The following is a 10,664-nucleotide window of genomic DNA, read 5'->3' on the forward strand; positions in this document are numbered from 1 at the left end:
TCCTCAAAGTTTAAACTGATGGGGCTAGAGTCTAGTCTCTCTTATACCACAATCAATTCATACTAATATTGATTTCAAATAATAGCAATACACTCTGCAGTAACCAGGGCTGATTACAGTGGATGTATTCCCTTACAGCACAACACTCCAAAACCCTGTAGGGATTGCTGACACCTACACATATAGAGAAAAAGGATAAAACTTCACTCTGAAGACACAGAACACTACGATAAAAATGCAAGGTTCTTTTAAAGGTTTGAAAATAATTGATCATAATCATCTTTATGAAATACACAGAGAAAGTACATACGCCTCCTACAAAATCTTTATCCTAATTCCATCACATTGTATTTTGCAGTATTATTCTTTTCCCTACATCTCTTTTCAAAATATTATCATTTTTCAGGTATTAGAACAAGCAGGAAGGGACAAACGCTGAGGAGAAACCTACAGACTAGAGAGGCAGGCAGTTCCCTTAGAGATGTCTGACAAGGCAGAGATATCATGGCTGCATACAGAGACAAATTAAGGCTCACCAGAACTGCTGAAGATGGACCAATCATTGTAGCACAAACCTGCCAAAGAGATGGTCAGGAGAGAAGCCTAGCTAAATTAGCAATTGGGCAACACACATGCAGCGGCGTGAGGACACTTGAAAACCTCCATTAACATCTCCTAGAATCCGTATACAATAACAACAACAACAAGTGTCAAAGCTATAAGTGCATCCACTTCTGACAAATATATGCACCTAACTGAGGTTCAGATTTCTATGCCTTTATTCAAATGATCAGTACTGAGAACTGAAAGCTAATATGACTAAAAGGTACTGGGTTCTTTTCCATAGAATTCAGATAAATTTGTATTTTTACTCATAAAATACTGACTCTAAAGTTACAATATAAAGAAATGCTAATTCCTACATAGGGAGGCTCTAGACCCCACTGTAGTAGCGAAGATACGGCCCCAAAAACGTCACAGGTAGAAAACAATTAAAAGAAGCAATAAATATAACCCACAATAAGTAAGCATGTTCAAAAGAGATCTTTGAAGTTGGACAATCCCTTTGAAATTTCAGAAGAATGAAAGAAAGAGAGACCTTAGATCAAAAGATGATACACTTAGGCAAATCTTTTGAAGGCTGGAAAATTAAGCGGTAGTTGTATATCACAGTCCAAGCAAAGGCTGAGGTAATGTGTAAACACGCAAACAGAAATTCAAAGCTCTAACATTGCAAAAAGGAAAAAGTCTTAAAATCGACAGGCTGTATAGCAAGCTATATAAATACATATGCACACTGTTATGAAAGAGCAGACACAGAGGCTGGGCTGCTCCTGGAGAAGACACTCAACCTTCACACTCTGCCTGCAGCCTATGTACCACATCAGCCAACCTTTAGCCACTTGAAGTTAAGACTGAGTCTGTCCGGATACAATTTTCAAGGATTTTCGACAGGACTCACGATTGGACAAGAAAGGATTTTAAACTGGCTCTTTATTTTTTCCCCAAGTGTGTTATCTCAACAGTGCTCCCATCAGATGATTTCAAGTCCATTTCCTTATTAAAAAAAGACCAGTACATCAGTTTTTCCACTGCAGAAAGAAGGAATGAAACAAGAAGTAGACTGGCCCACAGAAAGTCAACATCATAAAGCTAGACTTGGAAAAGGCTTTATTCTCACCTTGTGGAGGTTAACTGGGGCCCTTAATGCCACAGAGCAATACCTCAGAAAATACCATGTAATGCCGTTACCAGTAACACAGTTCAGAAGTCACAGTCTTTGCCTTCACTTCATCAGCTGGGTATAAGAAATAATATCCTTTTAAAATGAACAAGAGCAGAGAAGGGAAGATTTTTACAGCATTGTTTCCTTAACAGAACTGTTTCTTCCAGAAAAGCTTAAGGCAGTACACTTGTGCTTTAAAGGTCTATTTCTGTAGATGGGATAGCTTACATCAAGCCTCTTGGATTGAATCAAGTGAGCTGAGCAAGCCTGATACCTCCTTTAGGAAATCTTCAGCTGATCACATCTTAGTTTGCACTGAATGTTTTTGTGTCTACATCCATACAACTCACCCTGGACAGGACTTTCTTATAGCAAGTTGTCCTTTTAGCTAGCTCTGCAGCCAAGGTTCTCTTTAAAGCACTGAAAATGGAAGAAAACATGGCCTGTAAGGAAACATGTCAGGAACAGACTATGCACCTAGCTAGTTCTCAAAGTAGCTTTTCTATGGAAGTGTTTCCAATTATGAACTTCAGCAAACTTCCATTTTGCAATTTAAAGAGCCTGTCACTGTGGTCTCAGCAGACATGCAACAGCACCAACTATTCACATGACATGAAAACCAAACCTTTTCTGAAGAACAATATACTTTATTGTGCTGCACCGAGAGAACAGGTGCCTACTAGGAAATAGAAGTTACACTGGAATTAGAAAAACCACCATTTGTCCCACAGAATAGTTAGGTGTTAAAAGAAAAGGTCTGAAGCACATCAGCCACTCTTGTATCTCCAAGACAGCATATCCAGGACAGAGCATAAAACATGGCCTCTGAGTTAAAAAACACCGTGAGCTTCCCACTTTCAGTATTTTATACTCCCTAGCCTCCCATTATCTAATTTCTATTGTGTAATGTCCTAATTATAGACTTCAGGCTCTTTGCTGGTTATTTTATTGTCATCAGTAAAAGTTGTTTGTTATTTGCACTACTTCCTTACCTCAGATTTATACTGCCCTCGCACTCTCAAGAAAAAAAAAATTAAAAAAACACAAAAAAACCCCAAAACAACACACAAAAAAAAGCAAAACTGCCCAACCCCACAGCACGTAGCCCACACTGTCACAGCGTGGTGGAAGATTTAGCAAAACAGCTATTATAAGCACCTTACAAGATCATAGGTCTAAGCAGCAGCAAAGACAGTATTAAACATTATACTCAAATTAGAGCATGAAAGGATTTATTCTAGAATGAGTCATTGCTAAACAGTTTAATGGGAAGTAGGATCTTACCCTCTACAAGTGTTTAAAAATGAAAAAAGAAGAGAAAGAGAAGAAAATAAAAAGAAAGAAAGAAAAAAAAGTCCTTTACCGAGTCATAACGGCAGCAAGGGAAGTTAATCCTCTTCATTCTACCCTACTCCTATGTCCTGAGAGCTCCTACAGAGCCTTGTTCCAAGGAGCCTCATGGACAAGGATCTCTTGTTACTTACAGCCATTTCTGAAAGATGGTCCTCAAGGTACGCAAAAACTGAAAATAAAAGCACACAGAGTCCAAGCATCACTGCCTTCCCACTATATCTCACAGCAGTTGTGAACTCTGGTTAAGGAGAACAACCGAAAATGCTGTACAGGCACCCTTTTGGTGGAAGCCAGTGCTACTGTGAACAGAGATACTGCTTTGTTAGGAGAAGCGAATAGTCACATGGGGTGTGGGAGAAGGGACAACAGCGCAGGGAGGCTTGACTCAGCTACATACAAGAACATACAGCCAAGCTCTCTATCTGCACATTTCAAGGACAAAGTGAGGGACCATGTCTTCTTCAAATGCTTCATAACATTTCAGGTGGTACTAGATGTCATTTAGAAGCACTTTGCTTATACACACACACACAAGGCTATGGGCATTGGGAGGGAAGCAGGGAGAAAAGTAGTTAAGACAGTTAGAAACAGAGCATGCATTTGCACCTCGCCCTGGGCAGGCAGAAGGCGTAGTTAACCTTGAGGTTACCATAATTGAATACTTTCTGTAATGACTTCCGCACAGTTTTGTCCAAGCTTGGGGTAACACACACTTCTTCACACCACACACCTTCAACGTTGTAAAAGACAGGTAGGATTCGCCAGCTCTACTTATATTGCATACCTTCGCTTTCAATTGTCCTGTAAATGGGAAGTCTGCAGACAGACTCAAGCAGGACAAAGTCCCATTAGAAGGGGTTACCTTCCTCTCCACTGCATTCAAGACATGAACAAACCCTCCTGAAGCAGCCAACTTAGCAGATGGTGAACTACTTCTTTGTCTTCCCTCTCTCCGCATTATGGGACTACACATGTTATGATTAACATCTCCATCCCTTCTGTTTCTGCATCTGCCCTGACCAGACATAGGAAAACTTTACAAAATAACCAGCTTCTGAATTCACAACTTCATTATCAATGCAGAAGAACAGAAAATGTTCTTACCACATAAGAGCAGTCCATTTCCCATCCAACATCTCAGAGACCAAGAACACAAACACATAAGCATTCAAACTAATCTAATTCCCCGCTTACAACAGAAAAAGTTTTCACCCTCCCAACTGCTTATTCGCTATGCCCCTCCCTTCTCTTCTTGCTGCTCCTGGGGCTCACCTGATTGCAGTTAGCAGCTCCTTGATTCAATTTACTAATTCAGCAGAAAACCAGGAAGCAGAAGTAGGGGAAAGAGGCACAGAGTGTTGTTGCATTAACTCAGCTGTGTTGCCTAACTGCCTGATGAATGACAAGTCACATAACCTAATTGGAAAGAGCCAGATCAGGAAACTGTTTCTATACTTAACTGTTGAACAATTAGGCTCACATTTAGCGGATCATTACTGACTTGAAGCTCTCTTCTCTCTATTGCTGACTCCCACAATATGGCAGGAGGATTATCCAAGGGTATCTCCGTCTAGTGCACAACATCAAACAAAACAGCACAAAGCGCTTCAAATTTGTCTGCACTTGGAAAATTTCCCAGGAAGGACAAACTGCAGCAGCAGAATTCCTTTATGTTTCAAGTGGAATAAGTCTATCCAAAATAGCTGCTTGCAACTGGAACAAGAGACTACGAGACAGTGATGAGAAACTGGAGTGGAGGACTGACCAAAGGGAAAACCCCAAACAGAACACAGAGGAGGGCAGCTCTGCCAGTTTTCCACTGTTTTCCCCACTCCTCTGTATTCCCTCAATAACAAAGAGGATTGGGATCCCAGATGGTAATGACAGTCCGGACCTCTTTGGCCACATCCACTTTGGGCTCTGACTGCATTCAAATATAGCCAGAAAATGGATGATTAACTAGCACTGTCGGGTTGGCTTCTGGGAAGAAGAAGAAAAAAATCTCATTAAATCACTGTTTTAGGGGCAGGTCTGAGACTTGGGGGAATTTTTTTAAGGTGACTTAAAAAGTGACTTAAGGGTCCCATTTACAAGATATAAACTTCTTTAGTTTATAGCTTGCCTGAATACCAAGTGATTCAGACAGTTTTCCATTTGCCTATATTCATATTTTCAGACAGAGAGGGAGACAATAGAGGCCAGATATGAAGAGCACAAGCACAGCTGTGCAGTCAAGCTCTTCTAGAATCATCCCAGTCTGTCAGACCAGAGTTCCAGAGTAGTTAATAGTGGTCAGTTTCCTTTTCATGCTGCCCTACAGCTACGGCAGCATATTGAGCAGCCCCTTACATTCAGGGAAACATGACTCTCCCTGCAGATCGATGATCTTTTCTGACAGTAATTAGTTATATAAAGGACAGGATGTTGTGCCTCTCAGCCTCCAACTTCCCTGTTTTTGACAGAGTTTGATCTTACAATTATCTTTCTATTTAGCATCACTCTGCTGTGCTTCACGCTGGATCTTCCAGCTTTCTAACGATGAAGGAGGGGGTCCATGAGACCCATGTGTTTGGCTGCAGGGCTCTCCCCCAGGCTCCTTCCCTTTTGTCACCTGGGTCTGCAGATGAAGTTCTGTCCTCTGGTATGGAGAAGATGCTGTTACCATTGTGTAACACACTTTGACAAATATTTACACTGACATGCTTGTAAAAGATTAGTAGATTGAATCACAGAACACCAGGTTGGAAGGGACCTCAAGGATCATCTAGGCCAACCTTTCTTGGCAAAAGCATGGTCTAGACAAGATGACCCAGCATGCTGTCCAGCTGAATCTTAAAAGTGTCCAATGTTGGGTAAAAGATTACTTCCATAATGCTCAGGAGAACAAACAACAGCAATTTATTTATTTTTTCACTTGTAGTTTACTTAACACTGGCGGCCTAGTCCTAGACTTGGGCTTCTACGATAATAGCACCAGCTGTCACACTGGAGACTGGGGGTGTTAGATCAACTGCTAAATCTTGGTTCAGTATATTGCAAGACAAAGAGATTTTGTTAGATTAAGTTCAGTAAGTGACAGATCCATTTCTTGAAAGTCACATGCATGAAGAAATTGAGCAAAGAATCTGCAGCCTCCAAATGAAGAGTGGCCTGTTTGCAGAGGTGAAACATCTTCAGAGGTTTCCAGAGTTCTGGTACTGGAGGATGACAGACCCGTTACAGCTCAATCATACTGGTTACACCTTCCTCAAATTTTTTTACAGCAAGAAAATGGCAACCCCGCAGGTTAGACGATAACCATAGGAATCTCCATCTATCATTCCATTTATCATTCCTTATTTGTTAAAGCTGACTGTCAAAGATTCATGCAATATCTAAGATGACTCATTAGTTGCTTTCCAAAGGTTTCCAACAACACTAGTTGTCTGAGAAAAAGAACCTGTGAACAATCTTCACCTAAGTGAACTGAAATAAAAAGCAATGTAGTTATTACTAAAAGGAGAAAAGTGGCATGATAAGACACTTATTTAGAACATGAAATGACATCAACAACCATATCACTTGCACCTAAAAACCACACAACATAATACAGCTCAGTTCAGCACACAGGTAAATCTAAATGTGGCTAATCACATTACTCTGCCTACACAAAATGAAATGACCTGTGACTAATACTAACACAGACAAAACTCAGGAAAATTATTTGCAGTGCAATATGAGCATTTATTGGGGCCGCACTCAGTTCTAGCTGGTTAGGAAGTGAGGACCGCAAGGAAATTAGGGCCCTTTCTTATGCTCAGCAAGGCTGGAAGCTCAGCAATCTTTGCACATACAGTGAGAATTTGTCTTACCAAAAGACAAATCATTCAGTATTTTGCAAATATTTTTTTGCCCCCTGAAGGACAGTTATTTGGTTTGATATATTCCCATGATCTCTAGGGAACTACACAGAAACAAAGGTACAGATAAAGACAGACAGAACAATAATGAAGTCAGATGTCCTGGCGTACTGATAATGTTCTTTCAGGTCACAAAATAACTACATCTGATGGCACTTTACTTAGTAGAGATATATACAGTTCAGAAGTAGAAAACAGATGTCTGTGCAAAGGCCAAAAAAGTTGTCATAGTTTATACCATTTGAAGGTGTGGCCCAATATACAACAGTGTCCTCATTAAAGACTTCAGGTAAAAGCTACCAGATGCATTTCCTAGAGGTAGATAGCTCAGGCAGAGGAATGGACATCAATGGCTATAAAGGCCAAATGCTTCCTTAACACACATCAGCATCAATGTGGGACACTGCCATAAACAGAGTCAGTATCCCCAGCTAGTCATGCGCTTTGATGCTGGGGATATCAGTGACTACCTTAGGCTCTGTGATTAAACAATTATGCTTTTTCTACTGGTAGGAATTAAGCAAGAAAGAGGGTCTCTTCATTATAACACACAGGAAGTATAATGTGATGCCACATACGTTAATCACATAAGGCAGCCTTAGGGAGCAACCACAGATCCCACAACAAATCTTTGTTATGCCAGAGACAAGGTCTAGTTCAGTAGGCTTTTCCTAGTCGGAGCTGTAGTGAACAAATGGACCTTGCCAAAGTGTTTGGAGAATAGTGACCTCACACCTCTTCAAGTTGCACATTCATAAGTGTAGATGCAAAGAGAGATGATTAAGACAGGTTGAGTTTTGCACTGACGTCTAAATTTGTTCAAGCAGGAACTAGCAATCAGGACAGATGACTGCAGCTATGCAAGACCTCTGCTCTCTAAGGCCAGGAACAGAAAGAAATGTCCTAGAGCACCTGAGATGGATAAGCCATTTTCCAGTACTCTTCTGAATAGAACACAGTGAAATGGACTGGCTCTCTGGAGACACTGAGTGTGTAGATTGAGCACTAGCTAATAGTATATGTTTATAAGCAACAGCCTGATTCAGCCAAAGAAGTTTTTTGGTATTTTTGTTGTTTAAATGAGGAAGAGAGAAGCTACTGGCAGCCTGCCATTGTAATGTGATATCTTGGCAGGAAAACGCTTTGTGTTATATCACAACCATATGGTGGTGGAAAAGATTTTTTTTCTATTAAGTTCCTGTAATAGTCCATTCCCATTTTTAACACAGCCTTTCTGCATAAGAAGAACATGTTTGCTTCTCAGTTCTATCACAAGAGTTGTTAGTATATGACTACACTTTTATACCCAATAATGGCAAACATTAAAAACACTACAGTTTCAGAGGTACAATTACCTCTTCTACTGTGAAAAGATAAATGAGCACACTTATGGAATGTAGCTTCTCTGAAAAGTTAACCCTGGTTTCCCGTAGGAAGGTGTTCCTTCTTTTTTTTTTTTCCAAATCAAGTGGATGAGAATACTGTCCAAATCAGCTATGATCAAATGAGGTCTGGCATTCTTTGGGAAGAGTGAGAACAGGAAGATGTGTGGGAAGTTGTTGCTTGCATTTCTCCCTTCACCAGCTCATCTCCATTCCAGGAATGACAATGATAAATAGATTCCCTCAGATGTCTTCCTATCGCTAGTAGAAACCCAAAGCAATTTGATGCTATAGGAAACTGAGTTTTTCACGCATTCTTAGGACAGGCTCCTACTCTGATCCAGCTGACTTTCTCCCTCTACATGTCTAGGAATCAGCAGATACCAACATCAGTGAATTCAAGTCTTTTGGATTCAGAAGTCTGCAGGCTTTGACTTTCCTGTTGGGATAAGTCTGCTATCAGTATGAGGCTAGGAATGAGTTTTTGGCATATGCATAGTCCCCAGAACCCAGTACCAAGCATGTGTTACTATGCTGCTCATGTTTCCAACTTTTGCAGTCTTCTATCTTTGCAACACAAAAATGAATAAAAGTACACAGCATTTCTTTTCCATCCAGACAGCACCACAACCATCTCTGCAATCACCTTCTTTTGCCAAAGAAGCTGAAATACAAGATAAGACACAGAGGTACTTATCTAACAAAGCTTTCTCCAGCACAGCAAATAAATTTCCATAAAGGGTTGCCAAGGCTGATCTGTGCAGGATCTTAGTTCAGAACATGATACTCCTGCAGCTTGCTCTTGCCCAGACAACTTTGCTTGTACTCTTAGGAGCGCACATGGCAATGGATGGGTACTTGGATTCTACTTCTTCACTGAAGTTCTTTGGCCCACTATGGCCACGCTGAAGTGCAATAATAAATTAAATAATGCCCCTGAACACTTCCAGACACTCCAATGTGAACATCTATGCAGTTAAACAGATAGTATGGTTCCTGGTACGTTTCTGACCCAGGCAAAACAGTATTCGCCCCTACAATGCCAAGGTGTATGTTAGAGTCATGATGTTCCCGTAGCTGTTCCCAGCCTACAGTACTTACACGTGTGGAGGCCCAGAGAGTTTCCAAGCATAACCACACAATGTTCTGTGCCAGCGAACTTGATGCTTTCACAATTTCTAACAGGTTTAATTTAGAAGGAAATATGTAAACTAAGCAATTGCCATTGATTTCAGCTATAGAGTGATGTCAAGAACTAGTTTCAGAGTCTGGCCTGCATTTGAATTTGCCCCAAGTCCTTCATGATATTGTTATGAACTGGATGCCTACAAAAACTGGGTAACAACAGAAGTACTGGACTCTGGAATGAAAACCCCCAGGGAGGAGTTTGTGAGAAACTGATAGAAAATTCAACTGCTGTGACTTGTGTGGTGGCAGCGCTGAAGTTTCTGCCCGCACTCCCCGAGCAGAAACATTACCAGGGGAGGTACGAATATGAGACTATTTCAACAAATGGTCCATAACTTGCCTACATGTTAGAATTCAATTTTCTCTACTTTCATACACCTTTATTGCACTTCTTGGAACATAACAATCTAAGAGGTTTCTCTTTACGGCACAGAGCATATGAATGTTATAAAAGAGTATTTACAGCAAAATATTCTCAAGACTTATTTACATTACTGTCAGCTCTTTTGAGAGACTCAGACTAACTGTCTTCAGGGATTTTCCTTTTTAAAAATGTCCGTGTCCCTTGATAAAGCCCTTCACACTTTAGCCAGAAAAAACCCATTTTGCCCATATGATGTATTTCTGACTGACAGCATAGTTTGCAGCATTTAAAAATACTCATATGCAGTAGTCAAAACATTGAATGCTTGCAGCCCCGTGGAATCTTAATTCCAAGTCTGTCTAACTTCCTGTCAAAACTTACATAGTAAGCAGTAATCAGAAAAATCATCTGTGAGAATGAGTAAGTTTTGCGGGATCCAATGAGACCAAAGAAAAGGGCTTTATCTTCTGCTTTTCCAGAGCAGAATTGCAAAACAAAAAATGCAGCCTCAAAGCAACAAATCTGAATTGGTCACGGTATAGCTCAATAGAGAATAAATACACTCTGAAAAGAAAATGAGAGATGAAAGAAAGACTTGACTGTAATTTACATTTGTTAATATGGAAATTATGAAAATAAGTAAATGCCTATAAAAAGACATTAATAGAATTCACCCAGATTTACAGTTTGAATTTGATTCTGTCGTTCCTTCTTATACGTAATCCAACAGAGCTCAAGCTGCCTAAAAAGCA

At 40.3% G+C, this 10,664-nt stretch overlaps 1 long non-coding RNA gene across 1 annotated transcript in view; it reads right to left on the minus strand.

Moving 5' to 3' along the window:
• The window catches only part of LOC141744851 (uncharacterized), a 79,843-nt gene extending 75,553 nt beyond the window's left edge, over nucleotides 1–4,290 (minus strand). The window contains exon 1 of the long non-coding RNA XR_012587603.1: nucleotides 4,184–4,290. This is a non-coding gene — a long non-coding RNA (uncharacterized LOC141744851). The remainder of the gene's footprint in view (nucleotides 1–4,183) is intronic.
• Nucleotides 4,291–10,664: the final 6,374 nt, after the last annotated feature.

Source organism: Larus michahellis, chromosome 6 (assembly GCF_964199755.1).
Source record: "Larus michahellis chromosome 6, bLarMic1.1, whole genome shotgun sequence".
NCBI lineage: Eukaryota > Metazoa > Chordata > Aves > Charadriiformes > Laridae > Larus > Larus michahellis.